This window comes from Megascapheus bottae, unplaced genomic scaffold (genome assembly GCF_031878675.1).
Source record: "Megascapheus bottae isolate mThoBot1 unplaced genomic scaffold, mThoBot2.hap1 HAP1_SCAFFOLD_40, whole genome shotgun sequence".
Taxonomy (NCBI): domain Eukaryota; kingdom Metazoa; phylum Chordata; class Mammalia; order Rodentia; family Geomyidae; genus Megascapheus; species Megascapheus bottae.
In genome coordinates, this window is record NW_028327715.1 from 4,438,158 (window position 1) to 4,465,303 (window position 27,146).

At 39.4% G+C, this 27,146-nt stretch overlaps 3 long non-coding RNA genes across 3 annotated transcripts in view; 1 reads left to right on the plus strand and 2 right to left on the minus strand.

Annotated features, from left to right (window-relative positions):
- The window catches only part of LOC150039381 (uncharacterized), a 247,376-nt gene that overhangs the window by 179,597 nt on the left and 40,633 nt on the right, over positions 1-27,146 (plus strand). The window lies entirely within an intron of this gene.
- Positions 632-9,092, minus strand: LOC150039384 (uncharacterized). The gene is made up of 3 exons (XR_016534419.1): positions 8,938-9,092; positions 1,382-1,435; positions 632-967 (listed from the first exon to the last, which is right to left on the minus strand). It is a non-coding gene; the product is annotated as an uncharacterized LOC150039384 (long non-coding RNA).
- On the minus strand, positions 10,219-14,188 carry LOC150039385 (uncharacterized). The gene is made up of 4 exons (XR_016534451.1): positions 13,987-14,188; positions 11,949-11,999; positions 11,031-11,084; positions 10,219-10,269 (listed from the first exon to the last, which is right to left on the minus strand). It is a non-coding gene; the product is annotated as an uncharacterized LOC150039385 (long non-coding RNA).

Genomic DNA, 27,146 nt, shown 5'->3' on the forward strand with positions numbered 1-27,146 from the left:
CTAGAAAAAATCAAATGAAAGTAATAACAAGCAGTTCTTGATATGTAAAAAAAAACCCAGACTACAGCAATCACTGGAAAAAGATGTCAAGAAGAGCAGGAAATTATGGCAAATACATCAAATAAACAACCAGGAATAGTTATTGTAAAGATAGAGGTATATAGTGCAGGAAAATGCTTTTCTATAAAACCAACATCATGAGACCTACAAGGAGACATATACTTGAAGAGTATATTACATGCATTCATATCCATTGCTAGAAAGGAAGGATCATTCAGACAAAAATGTCAATCACAAAACATCAAAGTTTACCACATTTCAAATTTGTCTAGAAGACACTTCAAAACATTTCATTTTCTAACTGAAGAATATACATTCTACCAGAAAATCACATGTTAAGCTAATAACCAGGTTAGAAGAAACTGAAACAAAAATTGGATATACCAATGTATCTTATTTTTACAAAGCAATAGAGATACAAAAAGAGAGAGGACAAAACAACGCATGAAAGTTAACTGATAGACACTTGAATGATCGGGGGACTGATAAACCAAGAAAGAAATTTAAAGTGTCTTGAAGCAAATGAAAACAAAGTGATGATATTGAAAAACATACTAACTTTAATGTGACAGCTCAACATGATAGTCAAGAAGTGTGAGGTAGAATAGTAGTCACAGGGTGGGGAGTTTTGGAGGTGGGTACAGAGTCAGTGGTGTATTAGCACAGAAGGAGTCACACCTAATGTTTTACAGAGCCCAGTAGGAGCTTGTTGGAAAGTCACTGAATGCTTCCCCTTTTTGTCACACTGGAGTGTGATGACAGGGCATTCTGTTTGCCTGCTAGGCAAACACTCGACCACCTGAGTAATGGCCTAAGTCATTTGGTGCTGTAGATGTCTTTCCAGGAAGGTCTTCCTTCTGTCTAGGTCTGGAAGTGGCCTCAGATCATCACCTGGTTATCTGTGCTCCTGGGAGAAGGGAATACAGCTGTGAGCTCCTAGGACAGGCTCACTGCTTGAGATAAGGGTCTCAATAACTTGTTTTCCATGCTGGCTTCTACATAGGATCACCTCCAATTTCCACATATCACACAGTCAGTGTGACAGGCAGACCCTTCTTGATGCATATTTCTTTCATTTTCCTAGCAGCACTGGTGATCCAACACAGAATCTTTCACTTTCTGAATTGCACTGCATCACACATGTCACCGCTCCTTTCATGCTGTTTGTATTTCTTCAAATACAAGGGCTCAGCTCCAGCCTTAGGAATGTGGATACTTATGTGTCCATGTGTCTGTACATACATTCATATAAAATATGTGCATAAACTTCTACATATACATTTGTCTAGCACTCTATTATATGGCTTGGATTATAGCTTACCTTTCAGTCACACTGTCATCATCGTGTGCTGAACAAAATTCAAATGCAGATGTGCTATAGGAACAAAAAATACACATAGTCAGATATCACATGAATAATTAAACTTCATATTCTGGGTCAAATTATTTTGCAAGTCACAAAACAGTGGACTATGCTTCTTCCCTATAACTGAGATATTCTTATCACACTTGATTTCAAATCAGCACATCATTACAGTTTAAGATCATCAAAGAAATATACTTGGTGATAAAATATTAACAATAAGCGTTCTAAAGTAATTGTGTATCTAGCTCACTGGGTCAGAAAAGAAGACAGGTGCAAGGTCATCTCCAAAGATAAAGAGAACACATTACTCATTGAGTCACCAAGACACTAGGCCACAACTTCCTCAGGAGAAGACAGGGTAGTCATCTATCCATGATCTTCACATGTAATCAAAACCTCCAGTTTTCCCAAGTAACTGAAGACAGAGGAGAGAAAGTAACCATGGAGTCATTACTTGCTCTGAACGATAGTGCAATATCCTCCATTCACAGGTTGGGATAATCTTCAGAGTATGTGGTGCCAAGAATGAACATTATTACCATATCAATCCAGTCACTTTGAGACTTGGCAACAACCTTTGCATATAAAGAAGAGAGAGTAGTTTGGGAAGGGACATATTTGGTCTGGGACAATTCCAAACAACAAAGCCATATCCATACAACAAAACTTTTATGCTCATTGTTTGCAACTAAGTAAAAGCAGTGCTGTTAGCTTCTAATGGTCCTGTTTTCTCATTCCAAATTTCTTCTTTTCTCACAGATAAGTTCCAGATTCTCCACTTCTCATAGCAATTTCTTATATCCACCATTAAAAATATCTACATTGTTATAAAACAATACAAAGTGTGGTATGAGGGTAAATGTCTTTTCAGTTTGTTAGAGATTAGGATCAGAACAAGCTGGCAGAGGGGCACAGCTAGACCCAGGGGCATTGTAAACACTAGCTTCACATGATGACAGGGCTGTATATTATAAGGGATACTTACATGACCTTGATCTTTCATACAAATAGTTCTGCTGCTCACTAGCCTCTACGTCTGTTTCTTTCTGCAATCTACTGCAGACCTGTGGGGACTTGTAGCTAGTGGTTTAGGAGCCATGCTGCTTGCCACCTGTGCTTCAGCATGTACACTCTCAGTGATGCAAGCAGTCCAGAATCAGAGGGCACCTGGTCCCTCCCGCCTGGAGTAGGAGATCCCGGATACTCCCGGCAAGTGGGGCCTGTCTCAGGACACCATTGGCTGATGGTCGCATTCAGGGAGGTCCCTATTTGATGACATGACAACCACCACTTGATCTGTATTTAGCCATCGCGTTTTCTAAAATAAACTTAGATCTGCACTGAGAGTCTGGTGTCCAGATTCTGTGTTCCTGGGATTATTCGTGGGCTCTGTCACCATCTTACCCCCTCCTAGAAGTCTGAGAAAGACCCCAAAAACTGGTGCCCAGACGTGGTGCACAACTAGCAGGTAAGTGGACCTCTATAAGCAATTATGTGGAAAGGGATCTTGGAGAGCAGGCACCTTCAATTTTCTGATAGACAGCTTGAGCAAGTTTATGAAATTTTTCTGTCTCTCTCTCTGTGAGGGATTGGAGGTAGGATACGGGATGAGTCCATGTGGAAAAGGGTCGTCCGGCAGGTCAGAAAGGGGAGCACATTGGTGATTTGCCTCATTTCTTCCCCATCGTGGTCGCTATTCTGAGTTGCCTCCGGGGTTCAGTCACCTTGGCTCCGGCGCCAGTCGGGAGACCAGCACCCCCCTGGAAGAAGGCTGCGAGCTGCAGCCAGCTGACCTGAGTTCTGCCTCCACCTTTGCGACCTCACCAGTATGACCTAGGACACCGACCTATCCAGAAAAACCACCCTGGATGACTGCTCTGCTGGCTGTGGATGCCACAGACTCTGCCTCCACACTCTCCTCAAAGCTACCTCATCCTATGTCTACCCTGGCATGGGACCGTGATATCATTATGAACAATACAATCAGAGGAACTGCAACCCTATTGTCTTCCCTCAAAGCATGCTGGGGAGTACATGGGGGCTGTGACTCCCGTTAACGCCAGTCCCATCTTAAACCCACCTAGCCCTAGTTCTCTCTGGCCCACCACACTCATTTCCACAGCAGCAGGACCCATGTTTGCTTTAGCTAAGTTGGTTGAGTTTATCCAGGCTTGCCTGGATGCCATCTAGCTAATATCTTTGCACAAGGTTTGGGCCCCATCCTACATTCCATTATGAGTGTCCACAAATAAAGAAAAAGGGGAAACTGCGGGGACTCCTAGCTAGTGATTTAGGAGCCCCGCTGCTTGCCACCTGTGCTTCAGCATGTGCACACTCAGTGACCCAAGCAGTCCAGAGCCAGAGGGCACCTGGCCCCTCCCACCAGAAATAGGAGTTCCCGGGTACTCCTAGCAAGTGGGGCGTGTCTCAGGACATCATTGGCTGACGGTCATACACAGGGAGGTCCCCATTTGCTGATGTGGCGGCCACCACTTGAACTGTATTTAGCAAACTGCACCAAGAGTCTGGAGCCTGGTCTCCAGAGTCTGTGTTCCCGGGATTATTTGTGGGCTCCGTCGCCATCTTACCCCCCTCCTAGATGTCCAAGAAGGACCCCAACACAGACCCATAGGTAATATACTTCATATTTTCTGAAGGAATATGTTATTAATGTGAGCAATGTAGATGAAGCATATTGCTCATGACCTGTTCTTCCCTCACCCAGTTTCATCTGAAGACATGTCATCCCCTGACACATCAGTGACAAGCATGACAGTTAAAATGACACTGCAATTCCAAACCCTCAAGAGGGTCGTTTTACAAATTTGAACGTCTTCTTCCTTTCTCCTCTTGTTTCATCCTGCCCACTTCCAATCATGTGCTCTACACACTTAGCTATCATTAACTCATGTGTTTTGTGTGTTCACACCTTATAAATATCTCTGCAAATGTATATATGCACACTTGTGATAACATACATTTGATCACATATCAGATCTGATATATAAATTCTTAAATATTGTATAAAAATGATTCTGAAGCTTATAGCTACAGGAACCTTACGCCCAAGTAAATCAATTACTTGGAAGTTTGTATATGACTTTACAATTTACTGAGTTGTATAAATTTATGATGCATTAAACACCTATTGCATATAGGAAAATGTTTACTTCCTCTGCCTTTCTTCTCAGATGCAAAAAGGATACAGCATTTGGTGATGGTTTCTGTTACCTCCCGATTCAGTTTGTTCTCCTAGTATACATCTCTTGTATACTATTTAAGTTCTTGATCCCAGTGTCTGTCACTAACACCGAAAGTTCAACATCATAAGAGACTTCATGCTGTAACCCAAGGGCCATAAACTAGAGACCTGCAGCTGGGCCTCTGAACAATGTACACTGGGATTGAGGTGTCTGCTATCAATATGGACAAAAGTATATAGATACTGTTATTAAATATAACTTTAGAAAAGCCAATCATTGCATTTCTTTGATGAGTCTGGTAATAACTGACCTTGAATGTTCATCTATATCATCCTAATTCATATCTAACATCTTTAACTAGAAATGAGTTTTCCTGTGATAGTGACCTGAACATTAGACTTCTGCAAAGGAAAAGCTGATGGATTCATATTGAAGGACCTATCATCTTAATACCAATGCATAGTCCCCCTTTTTAAGTACAATTACACTCTAGAGGGACACATCTTCATTGCAACCAAGAAATTTCTGATTAAGTCCCTAGACTAACTTCTTACATCCATCCATATCCACCAGAATAAACATGAAACACGTATAAATGTGAGGCGGGTTCCATCAACAGTGATGATGAGTGGGTACTTGTAGAACCAGCTTCACCTGCTGTTGAAGGTTCCTCTACGCCCTGCCAACTGCAGCCTGTTCCTGGCTCTTTCCAAATTCTTTGTTTCTTGCTCTTTCAGGATTCTTTTTTTTTTCTCCATGTTACTTTATTAAGAATCAAGAAGAGACTTGACTTCTTACTTTCCATTTAACATCCCATCTCAAGAAAACTTCCAGTAGAGCCTATTTCTACACATTCCATACTTGGCATCTCTGTATAAACACTGACTTTGCCTTGCAGGGGGCATCACCTGTTTCCTCATCCTGCTTCATTTCCCAGCTCTAGCAGGGAAAAAAAAACAACACAAAACAACTTCTCCAGAGGTAGAATACTACTGTTGGAGTGGATTTTATAGTTCTTTCTTCAAACTGAGACCTCTACTTGGAATACAAAAATCACTGCTAAGCTCAGTGCAATCGGACTGTGATTTGGAGACAGAGAAGTACACAAAGCTGAGGGGAAAGGGGGAAAATGAGCTTGTTGGCCCAGAACTGCTAGGGAAGATCTTTCTCTTTTCCCTCCTATGGTCTTGTCTACACAGTGGGCACCAATTTGAACTTTCTCTCATCTACATCTGTTAGCTAAAGTAGTGTCTCTTAAATGGCTTTATTGGTATTTATCTTGCTCTGCTTTTCTATGAACAAGAGACTGAGAATATTAAACATGGAAAGTAGATTTATATTCCTAAGAGCAGACTGATTCTCACCCTAAGTCCCAGACCAGGGCTAGTACAGGCTCATCTTGAACAGTCAAGATTTATCCCATTAAAAAACAAAACATCTTTTTTGGTGATTACTGTGAAAAATTGGGAACACATTTATATTGAAAAGGTTTCATGTCAAGGGGCTACCAATCTAAGCTTTATGAAAGTATGGCCTCAACTCCTATGCATAAAATATATATATATATATATATATATATATATATATATATATATATATACAAGAAAATCCTTCAATCCACACATGGATGGCTCAGGCATGGATGGCTCTTGCCTGTAATCCTACTTTCCCAGGAGGCTTAGTTCTGTAGCCAGCCCAGGAATAAAAGTCTGTGAGACTCTTATCTCCACTCAACATCAATAAGCTGGAAATAGTGGCTCAAGCTGCAATGCACCAATCTTCAGTGAAAAAAGCCAAGAGAGAGCACTGGGCCCTGAGTTCAAGCCCTAGAGGCTACAGGGCACACACATACACACACACAACCCTTCAAGTTGTATCACTGTGATTTAAGAGCTCTCTAAATAAGTGCAAGAATAGCCATCTTTGTACCACTCAACTACAATTCTCTTCCACTTGCTAAGAATTAGGTCGCAGAAATGTCTTGTCCTGGAAACATCAAGAAGGCCAAAAAAAAAAAGACTGTCAACTTTACTCAACTTTTGAGACAGCTCTGGTGATGGGCCAGCAGCAAATACAAGGTAAGGGCACACTCACAAAAGCACTGGGGGTGGGTACTTGCATTTCATTCTAAAAGGCTCACACTGACTCATACATGTAGTTCAGCAGCAGACCCAAGCAGTATCTGCTCAGTGGGCCAGCAGCTCCCGGAGTCACCATCTTGTTTCAGATTCTGTTCTGAGCATTCCAACTGGCATGTCTTAAAAGATGGTTCTTCCTGGGGCCGGGTGTTTAGCCTAGTGGCAGAGTGCTTGCCTAGCATGCATGCATGGGTTCAATTCCTTGGTAACACATACATAGAAAAAAATAGCTGGAATAGGTGTTGAGGCTCAAGTGGTAGAGCTCTAGCCTTGAGAAAGTCCAAGGACAGTGCTCAGGCCCTGAGCTCAAGCCCAAACTGGCAAAAAAAAATATGTATAAAATAATAAAAGAAAAAATGGTTCTTCCTGCAACCAGGAGACATGCCACAGCCTAACAAGATTTCTGGATTTGAATTAAACTGTGCCAACAGTGGCTGGCAAAAATAAGTTCATCATATTACTGAAATATTACTAAGATTTTTTTTAAACAATGCAGAACAGAAGTTGAGGTAAAGGGAGGCAGCCCAGTGAGAGGAAGGGTGAGGGATGGGAATCCTAAGATCACAACCAAAGCATTGTTTTTAAAAGGATTACCTTCACCATTCAGAGAGTAGTGTGCAAGGAGAGGTGAATAAGCCTCACCAGAGCAAACACTGCTTGGCTGTTTCCCTAGTGGATACTTTATGGGGTGGCACAAGCCAAAAACCCATCTGTGGCCTGTGGATGAACACAGCCAAGCAGGTTTAATTAGAGAGGAGACACAAAGGGCTATTCCCTCCTTTGAGGACAAAAAGGCCTCAGCTCCCAGGGCTTCCAACAGCAGGCAGAAAAACAAAGGCAGCCTAAAAGCACCTTAATTGAATCCTTCCCCTGATTGGCCCACAACGGTGATTTACTTGTAACCGGGGAGGGGAGCTTGGAGAGGGGGGGGCGGGAAGACTCAGCAAAAAGCCAGCCCCGGAAATGATCTGGAGGTGGGGGAGAGGGAGGTAGTAAAGCCTTTGTTTGTGGCTCCAGTTTCCTCAACCATTAGTTACACTTAGTAGGGGGCTGCCTGGTTTGGGTCTGCAGCTTCCAGACCTGGGGTTTCTCCAGCTAGGCGCCCCAGGAATCCCACAAGATTAATCACCCCAGCTACTAAACTCTGCAGCCCGGCTCAGCACGGAGGAAGATAAGCTAATCCACTCCCCCGGGGCAGGCTGGCGCTGGCTCCTCCCCAGACATCTTTCAGGATTCTTTTGTCCTTCACCCAATCTGAAAAATCTCATACCAAAGCATTTTGAATGAAATGTTCTTTTAGATTCTGTGGGTGTTTTTACAGTGTCTTAAACACAACAGGGCATACATGAAACATTGCTTTCCTGACATGTTTCTCTTTTATCCAGATAAGTTTCTGTTTTACCCAAAGAAACAAAGTTAGAAAGACTCCTATACACACTGTATTCAGATCAGATAGAAACTAGGTTAATGGTGTTCTCTAGTGCTGGAAACTTCCATGAACATCACAATTCTCAGTCTGCACATTTGTCTACTTGGATAGGTATGTTCAGTATCCATACATGCTAGGAAACTCAATTGGAGGGGTCTTAGAGAAATTAAACTCTTCTACTTGCAAAAGGTAAGACTTTTCCCTAAAAGTTAAGAATACTATGACCCAATAAATCTATCTGATCTGATGGAGAATAACCTCTTCTGGTTTCAGTTCAACTGATTTCAATGGAAATCAAGACTTAGATATCATCTAAATATCAGCATTCTAGGTGTCCTCTATTCTCTGGTGACTTTCCTGCCTCTAAGATAGGGACAAGGAACAGAATTCTAGAAGCATGGCTACCATTGATTGTGGTTGCAGGCATCTATAGAAGGAAGGATATAGTCTTCCTTTATGGGCCATATAGACCGCTGGGATTACTTTTTTGTTTCAGAAAGGGATTCCCAGCTGCCTGGGCTCATGTGACTAGCTGACAGGCACTGTGGTGATCTAAGGATTTGAGATGCTAGTACTTGACTTCATAGCACCCCATGAGCCAGTGTATTTTGATCTACTCTATCATTTTCTAATAAGTTTCAAACCAGATCATGATTACCTGCAGATATGGACAGGCAGTCCTGTGTAGTCTGAAGACACATTATCCTCCAAAATGATATATTACTAAAAAAATCAACTCACCAATTACTGTTGTCTTCATTAGAATGAAAAACAACCGTTGTTAAGTCGTTGTCTTCACTGTGGACATATTAAACATATACAAAAATCAGGTTGCACCATGTTGGAAAAAAATCACACATTTTTTTCTGACACTACTAGGTATAGAAATTATGACCTTGAGTATGCCACACAAGTATCTGCCAATGGAGCTGTATCTCTAGCTTTTCTGTCCCTAACACCCCTTATCTCCAGTACTCAGGTCTCAACTCAGAGCACTATCTGTGATACTCTCTGTTCATGGTATGTGAATCTTTGTGCCTAGGCTTGCTTGATCCACTTGGGCTTTCACCAGAATGTACGATGGATGTGCATGCTTTTGGTTCATATGTATAATTATATCTACACAGGTGGCAAAGATCAGAGGACAGCAATATGAAAACATCCAGGGTAGAAATTTATTTTTGTAATTGTCCATCTCCAAGGATCCAGTAAAATGTTGCACTGTATGTGTGGTTCCAGAAGCAGAGCCTCAGGTATAAGCAAGAAAGCAGAATATTCCTGAAGCCCTGACTAGAAGCCATAGTATCAGAGTACCCCCATCCCACATGCTCGTGGACCCAATCTGTCTCCAAACTCTTTTATTTGAAATGTGAATTTTTTCATGATCCCTGTATTCACATGTGAGCAGTAAGAAGTAAAATAAAATCATAATGCCATGGATTCATCTCTTTCACCAGTATAAATGCTGTCTATAAAGAGTTCATAGTGTCACCAACCTTAGAACCACAGTGTTTAAAATGTGGCATGAAGTGGACAATGAAAATATTATGCATAAATTAAAGTTTTGGATCTAGAGAAAGAGCACACCCATCAGAGAACTGGGCATAACCAGCAAAAATATGGGAAAGAGTTGTACAAGAGGTTATTTACCCCTTTCACAATGAAACAAACTTGTAGTCTCTTTGGTATGACATTTTATTTCTTCACCTTGAAAAAATTCATTTGGTCAGAACAAATGCATGGAATTGTGTGTCACTGCTGTAACACCAAGGAACAAATCTAATTCTAGTAGGATCTCATATATCAGCAAGGTGTGGATTGTCTAGGAATTTTGCTTCACTGCTTATTAAAATAGCAAAACACTTTTGTGAGACTCGTTTCTCATTTATTCAACAACCATGGAAAAGGAGTAATAATACAGACAAAAGCTGCACTGAGAACATTTTGAAAATAATTCCCAGAAACACTCTGCTTAACAACCATGTATGTTTACATATCTTTATCTACATATAGATATCTGACCTTTTTGTCAATTCTTCGGTCCCAACTTCTGTTGGATCTTTTCCATCCATGCTAGAGGATTAAACGATAGTCAAATGCCATGTGAACTCATAGTCTTAGTTTTTTATTCAAATTGGCTACAGTTTACCTAACACAAATAAATTCATAGGAATAGAAATAATACATAACTTAGCAAAATGAACAAAGGTATTTCCATTTTTCCCTGGAAAGGAAAATTAATTTCTTTTGTAAAAGAAAACTTTTATGCATGATTGAAGTCTTTTTCTTTCCTAGTAAACTTAGCACAATGCTATTGACATTATGCAGTTTAATGCTAATTGGAACTCACTTCAGAGGAACTCAGTGCTTTAGAACTTCTAATTTTCTGCATTCTAACCCTGCTCTACTCCCTCTGTCCTTTCATTTATTTGGTTGTTTTTTTAACTGCCTCTCACAAATGGACAAGGAACGGTAGCCTAAGAAGAAGGATTCTCATCAGTTCTGATAGTGGGTATCAGAATTCGGAGAATGAAAAAGATCTGTTGTTCGTTTCATTGAGAAACCACTAAGACCATTCTCACTGTTTCTAACTGGGATTCTTACCACTGTTGGCTCTGTGAAAGTTGCATGCAGGCACTGATATGTAAATAAGGATTTGGTTGCTAGGTTTCACTTCAAAGCAGACCATGATCAAGTGTGTGTTCATTTATGCTATCATTCTCTATTTCAATACACACAAGGATTACATGAGAACTCTCTGATAAGCTGCCATATTGATTGGGCATTGTACTTACATTGAAATCAGTTTAACTTTCAGATGATAGACAACTCACCAAATGTCAATGTTTGAGTCACAAATCGCAGTGGCTGGAAACGTCGTGACATCACTACTAATGAAATAAAATTAGAAACAGATAATTGAGTTGGACCATGTAGAGGAACTCAAACATGTTTTATACAAGCTGGATATCGAAATCATGGCCTTGCTCCTGCTAGGAAAATGTTCTGCCACTTGAGCTACATCTACATCTCCAGCTCTTGTGTTCCCTCGCGTGATTTTCTCTGGTACTGCAGTGCAAAACTGAGAGGCATGTTATTAAATGAAAAGCAGTATTCCATTTTGCCATAGAAATGGAATTGTATCTCTTGGGGATATTAAATATGGACCTCAGAAAATTAAAGGTTTCATCCAAGATGGAAGAATTTTTCTCAGTACATCTACCACAATGCCTAATTCCATCTTGTGTAACTTTCAATGCAAGTCAAAGGAACTCAACCCTGAATTCCCTAATTTTCTGCTTCCTCCATTCCTTCAATAATCTGGGATATCTTTACTGATTTCAACTCTCAGATAGGAACAATGTACAGTAGGCCAGAAGCAGGAATTCCATCAATATAATGGTGGGCTTTTCAGTATCACCATTCTGGAGAATGCAGGGTCAATCCACACTCAATAAGAACTTTAATACTAGGCTCTACACACCATTTCACCACAGGGTTACTTCTGAGTAGGACTGTCACCTCTGTTGGCTAATAGAAAGCAACATACAAGCACTGACATTATGAAAAATTTGGTTGCTTCCTAGACTACAGAGCAGCCAATCCACCAGTGTTTTTTGACCAACTCAATCATCCTCTATTTCTGTCAATATTCAAAATGACTTCATAAAGATATTCCTAGGCTGTCTGTATAATCTGTATTGTTCTCAGACTCCAAAACGGTTGTACACTGAGATGTCAAATCAACTCACCAAACATTTGCGCTCGGTTCAGATATGAGGACCTCTAATGTGTGGTGCTCACTATAACAAAATACAAAACATAGAGACAATTAAGTGGGACACTGGGAGAAGAAACAATGCATTTCCTAAAAGGTTGGGGGTTTAAACTATGGTTTTCGCTAGACATGCATTTGAGTTGTGTATCTAACTGTTCTATAGCTTCAATCCCTGTCTCTGAAACTGCAGCTTAAAGTTTGGGCCCAGTGCTGAATGAAGCTTCTGAGGACAGAAGATTGCTTTTGTCTATGCTGACTCAATCATCCCTTGCTGGCTGTGCTCTCAGGATGATCTGGCATGGGTAGATGAACCACTGTCAGACCTCTGTGATCTACTGGATCATGTACTGAGAGAACTGAAGACAGATGACAAAAACAAAGTCACTAAGGAAAAGAATGTGTCTGAAAGGCTAATTCAGTTCAGCAGCAAAATGCTGATGAGGGAATGTACAGATCAAGAGTGGAAGCAACACCCATGGCACAAGAACAAAAGGAGCACAAGGCCAAATACCACAGCAACTTCACAGGAACACACACACACACACACACACACACACACACACACACACACACAATTGGTAATTTCCTTGATGAAGAATGTGATCTTGTGAGAAAACCCAGCAACTGTTCATTTCAACAATTACAATCATGTCTTGATGCCAAGACTTTAAGGCTTTACCCAAATAAATGACTTCTGTGCACTATTCATGGAGTCAGAAACCTTCGATTCACATTTATGAAAAAGGTTGCATTAACTGTACAGAAGAACATGGCATCTGCCAAATAGGATAGAAATCTAAAGGAGGAGTGGATGGGCCAAACAATTGTCCAAACCAAAAGGGAGACTTTGTGGAGACATTCCCTTCTACTGTCTCGAACAAGAGAGAAATGTTCACAGCCACTTTCAGACCTATAATCCCCAGTCGTGGGAGGTAAATTGTTAGTGCACAAGTTCTTCCTTTGTGATCCTTTGTTACTGCAGTCCTAGAAAATGTGTACAAACCCTTCGATCTGTGTCTCATGCCCAGGTGGTCTGATCAGAGTTTTCTAAGAGTTACCTTCACTGCTCACAAGGCCCGGGAGAATTCACTTTCTTCTAGAGTCTGAGTCCTTCACCCAATTTTCAGAAGGATGGAATGGCACAGACAAAATCGCACTGCCGTGACACTCCAATAGTTCTCCACATTCTTTGTGCTCAGTCTCTGATCATCTTTGTACACATGTATATCCATATTCTGGTATCTGTTATTTTATGCTGACCTCTCTAGATATATGCGTGATCTGCTTTGAATCATTAAATTATACACAGTAAAACACTGGAAATTCCTAAAACTATTTTTCACCCAAATTTGGTACAATTCATCAAAAACAATCACAAAATATACTATTTTTGGAAGGGGGAATTTCCTAGAAATGAGGTTCTTGGTCCAAAGAAATGTTGACCTCTGATAAAGAAATCTTTTATAAAATGATTGACAAAGAATTCTTTCCTTATGGACATATATTGTGGATTTGTGTCTTTCCTTATTTTCCATTTCACTTGCTATGCAGGAAATCAAGCTGATATACCATCTACACTGCTGCTTCCATGACTCCCTCAGTTCCCACTTGCTGGTGCTACTGTTGGCTGTCTTTCTAGCCTCCTTGATTGATAGAAAGATCTGTAGGCTCCCATCCAATGTGATAGTATGCCTTTCAAGGTAACAGAGGAGTGGAGTATGAAGAAGTGATTCAGGTTCCATTAGTGTTTTTTTTATGTGAAATCTGTTTCCAATACATTCAATTGGTGTGAGTTTTCTACATGAACTGTGACCATCTTCATTTCCCTTTATAGATCCTACTACTTGACTTTCAAAGAAAACAGGAACAATTGTCTTTTGACCTTTTCTATTCTTATTTATGTCAAAACTTAAAACAAGGATGTACTGATACTGATCGACTGTCATATATATTGTCTACGGTTACAACACTTTACATTGTTTATCACTCAGTTGACAAGTACATGGACTCACCATATGTTGAGGGCCGGCCAGGACTGGGATACATTTCCCCTCTGGGTGTCAGATTCCACACTGTGAAGAAATTAAACACATACACAAAAATTGAGCCAGAACAGTACAGAAAAATATCTACATTGCTGGGTATTGAAACCATGGTCTTCTCCATGCCAAGCATGGGATCTGATATTAGAGCTCCACCTCCACCTCTGCTATCCCTGCCAGGCCTCTCTGCAGTACTGAGGTTTGACTTCAGAACCTTGGGTTAGATGAAGCTGCATAGGAGTGATTCGAGTTTTGGCAATGCTGCCTCATCATGTGAACCTCTGTTTTCTCTTAGCATGGCCAGGAATGGACTGGTGAACCACTGTCTCAACTCAATAATAACATTTCCTAGAAGATCTGATGATAGCAAGTGGAAGGCGCTCAGATTAGAAATGGCTTTGAATGGCTATTTCCAATCCTGCAGCAAAACATTGGACTACAAATGTGGAGTTTGAGTGATAATGTATTATATTAGAGCACAGGAGCAGAGGGGCATGTCATAATACCAGTGCATAATCATATGAATACACATAAACACACATATCACACACACACACACACACACACACACACACACACACAAACACATAGGTTACACAGTCCATAATTTCTTTGGTTGAGTATGTGATTTCTTTGGAACACCCAGTCACTCTTCACTTCAGCAATTAAAATCATGTCTTGATCCCAAGACTTTAATGATTCGCCGAAGATAAATGATGTCTATACTCTATGCATCAACTCATAAACCCTGGATTCATATTTGTCAAAAAATTAGCATTGGGATGGGAGTTTGGCCTAGTGGTGGAGTGCTTGCCTAGAATGCATGAAGATCTGGCTTCAATTCCTCAGTACCACACACATAGAAAAAAAAAGCCAGAAATGGGGCTGAGGCTCAAGTGGTAGAGCTCTAGACTTGAGAAAATCCAGGGACAGGATTCAGGCCCTGACCTCAAGCCCAGGACTGGACAAAAAATGTTAGTATCTACTGTACAGAAAGAATGGCATGTGCCAAGTAGGTCAGAAAACTAGAGGATGAATCCATGGGCAAGAAAACTATCACAACAAAATGGGACTTTGTGCTTCAATTATTTTCTTCATCCTTGAGTCATAGCCAAGTGTTCATGGGCCCTTGGAGAACTGAATCCCCTCAGTGCTCTCAAATACATTGTTAGTGCAGAAGCTACTTCATTGTGATTTGTCACTGAGCTCTAGAAAACATACACAATCCATTGGAATAAAGTCTCATGGAGGTGATCTGATTATAGATTTTTCTAAGAGTTCTCTTTATGGCTCACTAGAACAACAGGAACTCCATTCTCCTCACTCATCTTAGTCATTCACCCAACTCATGAAAAGATGGAATGGCACAGATAAAAGTGCACTACTGTGACATTCAAAATACTTCCCACAAACTTGATGCACACTCTCTGTACAACTTTATACACATACCTATCTATATTCCAGTATCTGGCCCTCATGGCTGACTTCTCTAGACATACATTTCCTTCCCCTTATGATCACTACTTTATCGTTAAATTATACACAGTCAAATACTATGTTAATTCTCACACCTACTTTTTTCCCAAAGTATCTATAATTCATCAAAAACTATCTATATATTGTATATGCAAGAGAGACTTCCTGAATTTTCCTGGAAAATGATGCTTCATTCTGTTCACCTCTGCCAAACAAAGTTTTTATGCAACATTGGCCAAGAGATCTTGCCTTATGAATGTACACAGTGTTGACTGTGGCTTTGTGGCTTCCCTTATTTTCCATTTCACATGCTATGTAGGAAATCAAGATGACATATCCTCTACATTTCTGCTTCCGTAGCTCCTCTGTTCCCTACTTGGTTGCAGTATTAGTGGCTGTCTGTCCTACCTCTCTGATTGATAAAAGGATCTGCAGGACCTCTATCTGATGTGATGCTGAGTCTTTCAAGGTAACATAAGTGTGGGGTATAAAGAACTGATTCAGGCTCCATTAGCTACTTTGTATGTGAAATCTGATTCCATTCCATTCAATTAGTGTGAGTTTCATATATTCACTGTGACCATCTTCATTTATCTTCGTAGATCCTGCAACTTGACTTCCAAAGAGAATAGGAACAGTTGTTTATTGGTGTGTTCCATTGTGGCCTGTTTATTTTCAAAACTGAAAACAAGGTTGGACTGACACTGTGTGCCTGTCATGGGTATTGTCTATGGTTACAACACTGCATATTGGTTAGCACTGTGATGAGAAGTACACGGGGAACTCACCAGATGTTCAGGGCCGGCCAGGATTGGGACAACTTTCCCCTCTGGGTGTAAGTGTCCACACTGTGAAGAAATTAAACACATACGCAAAAATTGAGTCTAAAAAGTAAAGAAAACTATCATTTTCTATCTACAATGCTGGGTATTGAAACCATGGACTTCTCCATGCCAAGCATGGGATCTGCTACAGGAGCTACCCCTCCACCTCTGCTATCCCTACCAGGCCTCTTTGCAGTACTGAGATTTGACTTCCGAAGCCTGTACTAGATGAAGCTGCATGGGATGAGACTAGTATTTGGCAACGCAGTCTCATCACATGCACCCCTGTTGTGCCCTCAGCATGGCCAGGAATGGATTGGTGAACCACTGCTCAACTCAATAATGACATTTACTGAGAGGACTGATGATGATAAATGGAAGGAAATCAGAGTGGAAATGGCTTTGAAAAGACATTTCCAATTCAAAATATTGGCAACAAAATATTGGACTGGAAAGGAAAAGTTGAAAAGAAAATATCAGACTTAAGCACAAGAGCAGAGGGGCAGATGTCATAACGCCAGAGTACCAGCACACAAACACACATATAAACACACACACACACACACTCACACACACACTCCCTAATTTCTTTGGAACACCCAGTCACTGTTCATTTCCACAATTAAAATCATTCTTGATGCCTAGACTTCAATGCTTTACCCAAGGTTATTGATATCTACACACTATTCATTGAGTCATAAACCTTGGATTTAGATTTTGAAAAAATATTCACTGTACCGAAAGAATGTGGTATTTGTACACAATGGAATTCTATGCTGCTGTCAGAAAGAATGACATTGCCCCATTTGTTAGGAAATGGAAAGACTTAGAAAAAATCATATTAACTAAAGTAAGCCAGACTCAAAGGACCTTAGGCTCAGTGGTTTCCCTCATTTGTCATAATCAGTGGAAACCTTGGGCTCTCCTAGCAGAGGTTTGCAATAGGGCAAAACCTTGATACAAAAGGCCATATAGTAGGACGCTAAATGAAAGGATCTCTAGGATATAGAAACATAAGCCATATAATGAATGTTTGTTGTTCTTAAGGTACTATGTTATCTCTTATCTCTTTTGCTGTCCCTTGGTTATCTCATATTGTTACAGTATCTCACTTTGTTACCTGATATATCGGATATATTTGGTTTTGGTTATTTGAAATTGGATAGGGAAGGGGGGAAACAAGATGAGGGGTGGGGGTGGGGGGGAGGGAAATGGGGAACAAGACATATGAAAGGTTATCAATGTATATGAAGTGATGCACCATCTATCTGGCAAATATCATGTAACCCTTCTATTAATTACAATAAAAATATATGAAAAAATAAGAATGGCATTTGCCAAGTAGGGCAGCAATCTAGAGGAGGAATCATGGGCCTGACAATTGTCCACAACCAGGAAAACAGGGAAAAGGGATCTACAAGGAACTTCCTTTTCCTCAGCCCTGAGTAGGGGCCAAGTAGCTGTGGGCATTTTGATTTTAGCCCTATATCCCCCAGTGTTGTGATGTAAATTGTTACTGCGGAAGCTACATTTTCTGTGATCATTTGTCTTTGCAGTCTACAAAATGTGTACAGCCTCTCAGAATAGGGTCTTATAAACAAGCTATCCTATCAGAGTTTTCTAAGAGTTCTCTTTACTGTTCACTGCAACATCAAGAACCCCATCTCCTCACTGGTGTCTCAATCATTCACCCAATTTTAAAAGGACAGTATGGCGCAGATAGAGCTGCACAGCTGTGACATTCAAAATAGTTTCCATAATGCAGGGATCAAGTGACTAAAATCCTAGCTACTCAGGAGGTTGAAATCTGAGGATCATATTTCAAAGCCAGCCTTGCCACTGTAATTTCCAATGAGACTGGAATCTCCAGTTAGCCACCAGAAACCTGGAAGTAGTGCTATGGCTCAAGTGGTATAGCCCCTGCCTTGAGCTGAAGAGCTCAGGGACAATAGCACACAGGCTCAGAGTTCAAGTCCCCATCCTACAAAATAAAAACAAAGAAAAAAATTGGTCCTACATACTTATTTAGTCTCTGTATATCTTCATACATATGCCTATCTATATTCATTATGTGACCTTTCATAGCTGACCTCTCTAGATAGAGATGGGATCTGCTTTGAATCATTAAATTAAGCACAGTCAAATACTATGTAAAATCTTATATATACTTTTTAATTTTTGCTAATTCTGGAGCTTGAACTCAGGGCCTGGGCACTGTCCTTGAGCTTTCTCAAGGCTAGCACTCTATCACTTGAAACACAGCACCATTTCCAACTTTTCCTGTGTATGTGTTATCAAGAAATAGAACTGAGGGCTTCCTGCATGCTAAGCAAGCACTCTACCACTAGGCCATACACCCGGCCCTTCCTATATGTACTTTTTCATACAAATTAGCTGCAATTCACTGAAGACTAACTATAAATATGATATATGTATATATATTCAAGAGGGTATTTCTTGTGTTTTCCTAAAAAAGAGACTTTGGGATCTAACTAAATGTTCATCTCTAAAAAACAAAGCTTTTAGACAAGACTGATGAAGAATTCTTTCCTTGTGAACCTACACCAATGTTTTCTGTGGTTTTGTTGTTTCCTAGATTTTCTTTCCCTTGCTATGTAGAAGCTGAATCTGATATATCACCCAAATTCTGCTTCCAGGTCTCCTCTTTTCCCTTTCACTCGTTATGTAGAAACTCCAGCTGATATGGCTTTTAAATTTTGTATCCGTGTTCACTGTTTTCCACTTCACGCATTATAAAAAAAATTCCAGCTGATATATCATCTAAATGTTTGATTCTGTTTCCCCTTTACTCCTTGCTTCCACCAATACTAGCTTTCTTTCCTGCCTGTCTTATGGAGAAAAAGATCTGCACAGCGGAAGCAAGATTCCTATCCATCATAATGGTGGGTATTTCAAGTGAAATAGTCCTGGCTTTTGACACATTTATCCTGATTCCTTTAGCTACTTCATATCTGAATTCCTCCTCACTTCAAACTAGTCATTGTGACTTGAGTGCCTGACCTGTGATACTCATTTAGCTCCTCATAGTTAACTTTAGAACAGCCTATGAGAAAGTTTCTTTTGACCTCTTTCCTTTGGTATTTATTTTCAAAACGGATAATAGTTACATGATATGGTTGGGCAGTAATATCAACTTTGTCCTGGTACCATATTTCAAAATGATTTTACTTTCAGATGACAGGTAAATCCACTCACCAATTGCTCATGCTGGATCAACAGCTGCTGCCAGAGCCCAGTTTACATGGACTCAGGCATGCCTATCACAGCATCTCAACTGCAGTATTTTAAACAGAAGGAAGCTTGGTGGTGCTGGCACACGCTGGTAGTTCTCCTCTGTAGGAGATAGAGCTGAGGCTCAGGGTTGAAGCCAGCCGCAGCCAGCAGACTCTCATCTGCAATTCACAAACAGAAATGGAGATGTGACACAAAGTATCTGAAAACTGGCTCCCAGCAAAAGAGCTCAGGGACAGTGCTAATGTCCTGAATTTTAAGTACCAAGACCACAAAAAGAAAAAGAGAAAGAAAGAAAGAAAAAGAAATGTGTTTAATTTGTGAATGTGTGACATATCATTTCCATAGAGTTGACATTTATTAACAAAGAGAGTATAGGTATATTCTCAATTTCATCAGCCAAGCTTGGGACTTTTACTCATGGTTTAAAGCATCTTTGAATCCCATGACTTACATATTACATTTGTTGAGGGTCAACACTGCTACAGTGTAATCCGGATATATCTCAGTATAGTATCACTAGGTAACAAACCATTCACCTAAGAGAAGGAAAACACAGAATTTCACACTGATTTTGTTGAAAATATACTTAATACACCAAACATTATGGAAAGTCATGCACACAGAACTGTTTTAGGTAGTGGTGAGCCTTTTAAAATCTATAGCCTATGAAACCTTGAAAGCTATAATTCTTCAGAGTTGACCAATCCTGGGAGAAGTACATTCTGCAATTACTTTTCATAGTTCTGTTACAGAACAAGAGAAGAAAAATTTTTGAATCAACAAACTTTCACTGATATAGAAGGCACCTTTACAGATAATGCATTGCTTCACAGGACATAGAGATGTAAATAAATCCATTATTAAGAGAGTTTATATCACAGTTATTATGGATTTTCTACTTGGAAACATTTTGTAATAGAAATAAAAAGGATGAGAAATATTGTACATTCTATAATATTTCACAGAGTGGGTATATGTTAAGATAATACAATGTCAATGGGAAATAAAAAGATATTATAATCCTAGCTACTAAGGTGTTCTGAGGATCTCAATTCAAAGAAACCTAAAAAACAGCCAGGAGACTCCACTTATCTAAAAGGAAAAAAAGCTGCACTTGAGAAAGGGTAATATGTATGTGAAGTAATGCACCTTCCATCTGGCGAATGTAATGTAACCCTTCTATTAATTACAATAAAAAATATATGAAAAAAAACTGAAATTGGACCTGTAGCAGATGTCATAATTCACTAATCCTGGGTGCAAAAAAAGTTGGGAAAGCATTTAAGATCCCTAATTAAAACCCCAGTGTTACCACACATTCACAACATATGTACATACACACAAACACACCCACATACTCAAAATTGTCCAATAATAATAATAATATGATATTTACACTAAGGCATCCAGACACATGTAATACATTCCTACACTCTTCAAAAGAAAAAGTAACATGAAAATAAGAAAATTCTTCTTGTAAAAATACATAAATAAATACATTTAGGTAAAATACTGGTTCTGACTTTTAGATCTGGAGCAGACACTTGTAAAGCACATTGTATCCAGCCATACCATTTCATACAGAAAGGAAACAGAACTCCCAATGCTTGCAGTCCCTAGTCCTTAGGCCCTAGCCATGGGAGCCAGAAGAGGTCAAGGCAGAGCAAGAAGACTTGTAGCCAGCCCTGCTTCTGCTGTGGAGCTGTGACAGAAATGTGAAGAGCTTCATGTAACCTAAAAGAATTAGGCAAAAGGACTCAAACTGTCTCCAGCCTTTCAGTTTGTAAACAGCTAGACACAGAGGAGGATCAAACTCTGTCACAAATTTAAATCATAGCTGATTTTCCTGCTACCTTTCAGGCTAAGAACTTTCTTTTCTTTTTTTTTCATTCCTTTTGGTTCATCACTTCCCCTAAACCCAGTTTGTTAAGATAAATCTTCAGAGGAAATGGGCTTTAGGTGATTGACTAATCAGAAATCCCAGCTATTCAGGAGCTGAAATCTGAAGACAAGAAGTTCAAAGCGTCAAAAAGCTTCGTGGAACTCTAATCTCCACTAACCAGCAAAAGTTGTACATGGAGTTGTAGCTCAAGTGGCAGAGTGGTAGGAGTTGGAGAAAAAAAAAAGCTAAGGAACAGTGTCCAGGCCCCAGTTTCAAGTCCTCATACACACACACACACACACACACACACACACACACACACACACACACACACTTTATTCAGGTAGCTACAAGGCAAAGCCTTCATATGTAAGAACCAGAGAGATCCCCAGTCAGCTCTCACTCCTCCAACTCCCCTCCAATCAGCTCCTTCTCCTCCTCACATTATCTAACAAGCCCTCCCTCAAAAAACTCATTCTTTTTACTTTAATCCCTATGGAAAGGATGGGAAGAAAGTCCAATGGCACAGAGAGCAAACCCTATGATAGACAGACTGCCCTTGCTCAGACCCTTACCTTGTAGAGCAAACTCTACTCATATAGTTGCTCCTATGGCAACCCCAAACAGAATGCACTGGTCATCTTTACATCACTGCAGAATGAGGAATGGAATGTTCGAGAATTAAAGGCATACCAGTTCTCCTTAAAGACAGTGGACTGAAATTGGAAAGGACATAAGACCAAAGTCGAACACTACAGTAAAATAGTTTCAACACATAGAATACCTCACTTTTTCTTTTGCCTCTGTATTTAATGTGGAGAATTTTTCTGTTAACCCAAACTTGAAAAATGATTTCTGAAATAAGAGTCTGGGAGTTTGGCCTAGTGGTAGAGCATTTGCCTAGCATGCATGAAGACCTGGATTTGATTACTTGGTTCATACCTAGAAAAAATCCAGAATTGGGGTGTTACAAAACCATTTATTAGCTCAAAATTCAGCCAAAAATTAGATATGTTTTTAATTTGGCACAACTAGGGGAGCTTGTTCCCATGGAATACGCTGGCATACCAGAATGCATAAAACAAGTTGATCAAGAACTAAATGGAAAACAAGATGAACTGAAGAGTGAACAGTAAGTTTGGCCTCTCATCCAGACAGAAGTGAAGAATGTGCTGATGAAGCAGTGCCCTTTTTACTTTTATTTTTATGTAAAATGTTACAAAATTGACTTTTTCTTAATGGACTTCTGTATTAGGAACTGTTCACTGCTGTATTGGTTTGCAGATATTTACCAAAATGCTTCCATATCACTTAGTTGAACTAAGGACTTTGAGCTAGTCACATAAGGTGTGCTATAAAGTTTTTGTGGAATTCTGTTTGGCAATACTGTAAATTACATTATGTTTCCAAGTCATATAACACCATTACATTGTTGTTTGGGATGACACATTTAATAGAAACATAAAAATTTGTTCTGCATTGAAATAAATTTTATTTTTGCCTCCAAACCCAGTTTAATTACATAGAATAATCCTATTATGAGTAGCATACTATATGTCATATACTAGACATAGATTTACTTAGTAAACTTAATATCCAATATATTTGAAGGCCATACTTCAGAGCCCTTCATATGAGGTCTTTTTTCAAGAGTGGCCTACATTAGTAAAATTAAACCAGAAGTGAGCTAAGCTTTTAAGATTCATTCTCTCTCCTGTACTGAACACATTATATCTATGGTTCTTTGTTTTTAGAAATTTTTTGTATAAACTTTCTTTTACAAAGGGATTCTTTTTTAAAAAATTTATTCCTGCTAAGTCAAATCCAGTTATAAGAGATATTGAAGCATTCCAGGGGTTCCCCAGTAGCCTCTTATCTTTGATCCAAGATGTCCATTCTGTATTAATGTCACTACAGTGAGTTAAGCCAAAGACTTTTACTTAGGCATTCCTTCTGAGTTCAACACATCAGAATTATGAATAAAAATCATGTTGGGTTTCATTGTAATTGCATACGGTATATGGAGGACATCCCAAACTGTCACTCATCTATATGTCTTCATCATCTTAAAATGGACTGAGCTTTTGGGAGGTGGTTTTCTACTACATTTAGGACTTGGCTCTTCAAAGAGTTTCAAAAATACAAAAAATAATTTCAAAAAAGAAAAAGCCAGGAGTGGTACTATGGTTTAAGTGGTAGAGCTCTAGCCTTTAGAAAGTCCAAAGACAGTGCTCAAGCCCTGAGGTCAATCCCAGGACTGGCAAAAAAGAGATTTCTAAAATAAAAAGCTTTACTAAACTCTTACAAACTCTAATTAAAAATAAGTGTTAATACTAGTTCCAATTCCCTACTGAGAATAGGTAAAAGGAAAATTGCCCACCTAGTGAAGAGAACCAGGGTATTTCATTAATACAAAGAATATCTGGAAAGAATACTAAAATATTATACTGCATCAAATGAAAAGGAAAGTACAACACAAAGGGAGGAAAGTCTTGAACTGATAGAAATTTGCTCTTCCTTGATTGGTTCTTAAGGAGAAGTACAAAGTTCTTGCTTGGTGACTAACCTTAAGAATACAGGGACTCAGTTGAAGCATTGTCCCCTTTTCTCTAGTTTAATGTTGTTGATGTACTCTGTTTATCTCTTTCCTCCTCCATCCTACAGTCAGTAACAAGTTGAGAAGTCTCAGAATCCTCTTATCACCTATTACGTATTTGGATAAATATATTACATTGATCTGTGTCTTCCACTGTCGGTTGGATAGAATGACTAGAAGGCTGGATATTTTCTGACCCATATTCAATTGGGGTCCACTAGGCAAGAGCGATAGTGAGGACTTGGGGAGGAATAGTTGAATCGCTCACGCTCTCATTTCAGAGAATTGAGAATTTATATGGCTGGATATGGGGGCTGTAGCTTGCCATCTTATCTATTGAGAAGCAGAGACTGGAGACTGTGGTTCAAGGTCAGCCAAGGAATACTAGTTCTTGAAAGCACATCTGAACTAACTGTTGTTATCCTAGCTCCAAGGGAGACACAATGGCTGGGATCCGTGTTGCACGCCTATCCTACCCAGCAAGGTGAGTGCACAAAGCTCATCTGGACCAGACACAAAGCAAGAGCTGCCTCCCTCAAAAAGAAATGAAAAGAAATAAATCACTGCAAATTAACATTTTTAACACTATACATCATAGTTATGGTTGAATACAGTAACAGAGGAAAATTAAATGAAATAAAGCTAAAATGCCCTGGATATGACTCCTTGGAGATTTCTATGAAATCAGTAACCCAACAAATGGGCAAACACACGGAAGAGACATATCTTGAAAGAATACAATCAGGAAGAAGTCTTCAAAAATTCCTTGCCCTTAGAGAAATACAAACCAAACGTGAGAACTTCTTCAACATCAGTCAGAATTGGCAATCACTCACAACACAAACAACAACAAATGGTAAGGAAACAGAAATCAGTATAAGCACTATGGAAACTGATACGGAGGTTCCTCACAAACCTGAAAATACATTTACCACACATTACAGTGATAACATTTTGGGTCATGTATCTGAAAGAATGTAAATCAGGATATGATAGAAGCACAAGCAAACACACAATCTTTGTAGCACTGTTTAAAATAGCCAACATATGGAAACAGTTGACCCAAAACTGTCAAATGAATTGATAAATGGGGTATAGCTACATAATATATATTATTCATCCATAAAGATGAAGTTATATTGTTTTCAGGCCAGGTTCACAAGGGAAAAATCACATGTTTCCTCTCGTATGTGCAAAAACATATGTAAAAGGATACATGGGATCATATACAAAAATACAGGAGTATCTTCATTATTATGGGAATGTTTTATTAGATGAGAAGGAAATGAGGAAAAGAGAATGATAGATGTTGAAAACTACTGCAATAGAATGTATCTGTGAATGGAGACAGTATCACAATCTTACTAATGAAAACGCTGCTGAATAATACCAGATATAGGGAGAGTAAGAAAACGTGGGTCCATCTAATTCAAGAATACTAGGTGCAGGTTTGAAACACCCTGGTGAAGGATGTAGGTTCTACAAATAGATTTAGCTTGGGACCCTGCCATAATGCTATTGGGGATATATCTCAAGGAATCTAATGAATATACAGGAAAACCCATGCATACCATGTTTATTTCAATTCGATTACCACAAGTATATGATGGATTCAGCTAAAGTGCCTAGGAACTAAAGATTAAATAAAGAATTGTAGTACATATATACGATGGAATATGACTCCATTATTTTTTCTCTCATATATTTTATTGTAATTAAGAGTTACATTATATTCACCAGATAGAAGGTACATTACTTCATATATATTCATACACTTTTTCATGTCATGGTCCCCATTCCACTCCCCCCTCCCACCGCACAACTTGATTTCCCCTCTTCCTCTCCTATTTCAAATAAGCAATGAAGCATATATAAAATATATCAGATAACAAGGTGAAATATTGTAATAATATGAGATAACCAAGGGACAGTAAAAGAGATGAGAGATAACATGGTACGTTAAGGACAGCAATCACTCATTATATGGCTTTTGTTTCTTTATCCTGGACGTCCTTACATTTAGCGTCATACTATATGGCCTTATGAATCTAGATTTGGTTCTATTGTGAATCTCTGCTAGGAGAGCCCAAGGTTTCTACTGATTATGACAAATGAGGGAAATCATTGAGCCTGTGTTCCTTTGAGTCTGGCTTACTTCACTTAATATGGTTTCTTCCAAAGTTTTCCATTTCCTTACAAATGAGCGGTGTCATTCTTTCTGACAGCAGCATAGAATTCCATTGTGTACAAATACCACATCTTGTTGTTAATCCACTCATCAACTGAGGGACATCTGGATTGGTTCCATATCTTTGTTATGGTAAATAGTGCTGCAATGAACATTGTTGTGCTGGTGGATTTAGTATGTCCTTGTTTCTGCATGATTGGGTAAATGGCAAGGAGTGGAACTGCTGGGTCATAGGGGAGTTCTATATTTAGTCTTTTGAGGGACTGCCTTGCTTTCCATAGTGGTTGAACGAGTTTGTACTCACACCAATAGTGTAGTAATGATCCCTCCTTGTCCATATCCCCTCCAGCATCTGCTGGTAATAGATTTTTTTTATCCTGGCCATTCTAACTGGAGTGAGGTGGAATCTTAGAATTGTTTTGATCTGCATTTCTTTTATGACTAGAGATGTCGAGCATTTCTTCATGAGTCTATAGGCAATTCTTATTTCTTCTTCAGAGAAGTCTCTCTTTAAGTCTTTGGCCCATCTTTTAATGGGATGGTTTTTTCTTTGGAGATTACTTTTGGAGTGATTCAATTTTTTGAGCTGTTCATATATTTTAGATATGAGGCCTTTGTCTATTCTATGGTTAGTGAAGATCTTCTCCCACTCTGTAGGCTTTCTAGTTAATTTGCTAGCTATGTCCTTTGCCATACAGAAGTTCTGCAGTTTAATGCAGTCCCAATTATCCAGTGTTTCTTGGTCCTTATTAAGAAAGTTTCAACCTGTGCCAAGGAGACCTAGAGTATCTCCAATTCCTTCTTGTGAAGTTTTCAGTGTATCAGCTTTTACTTCGAGGTCTTTGGTCCATTTGGAATTAGTCCTAGTGCAAGGTGAAAAAGAAGGATCCAACTTTAGTTTTCTGCAGG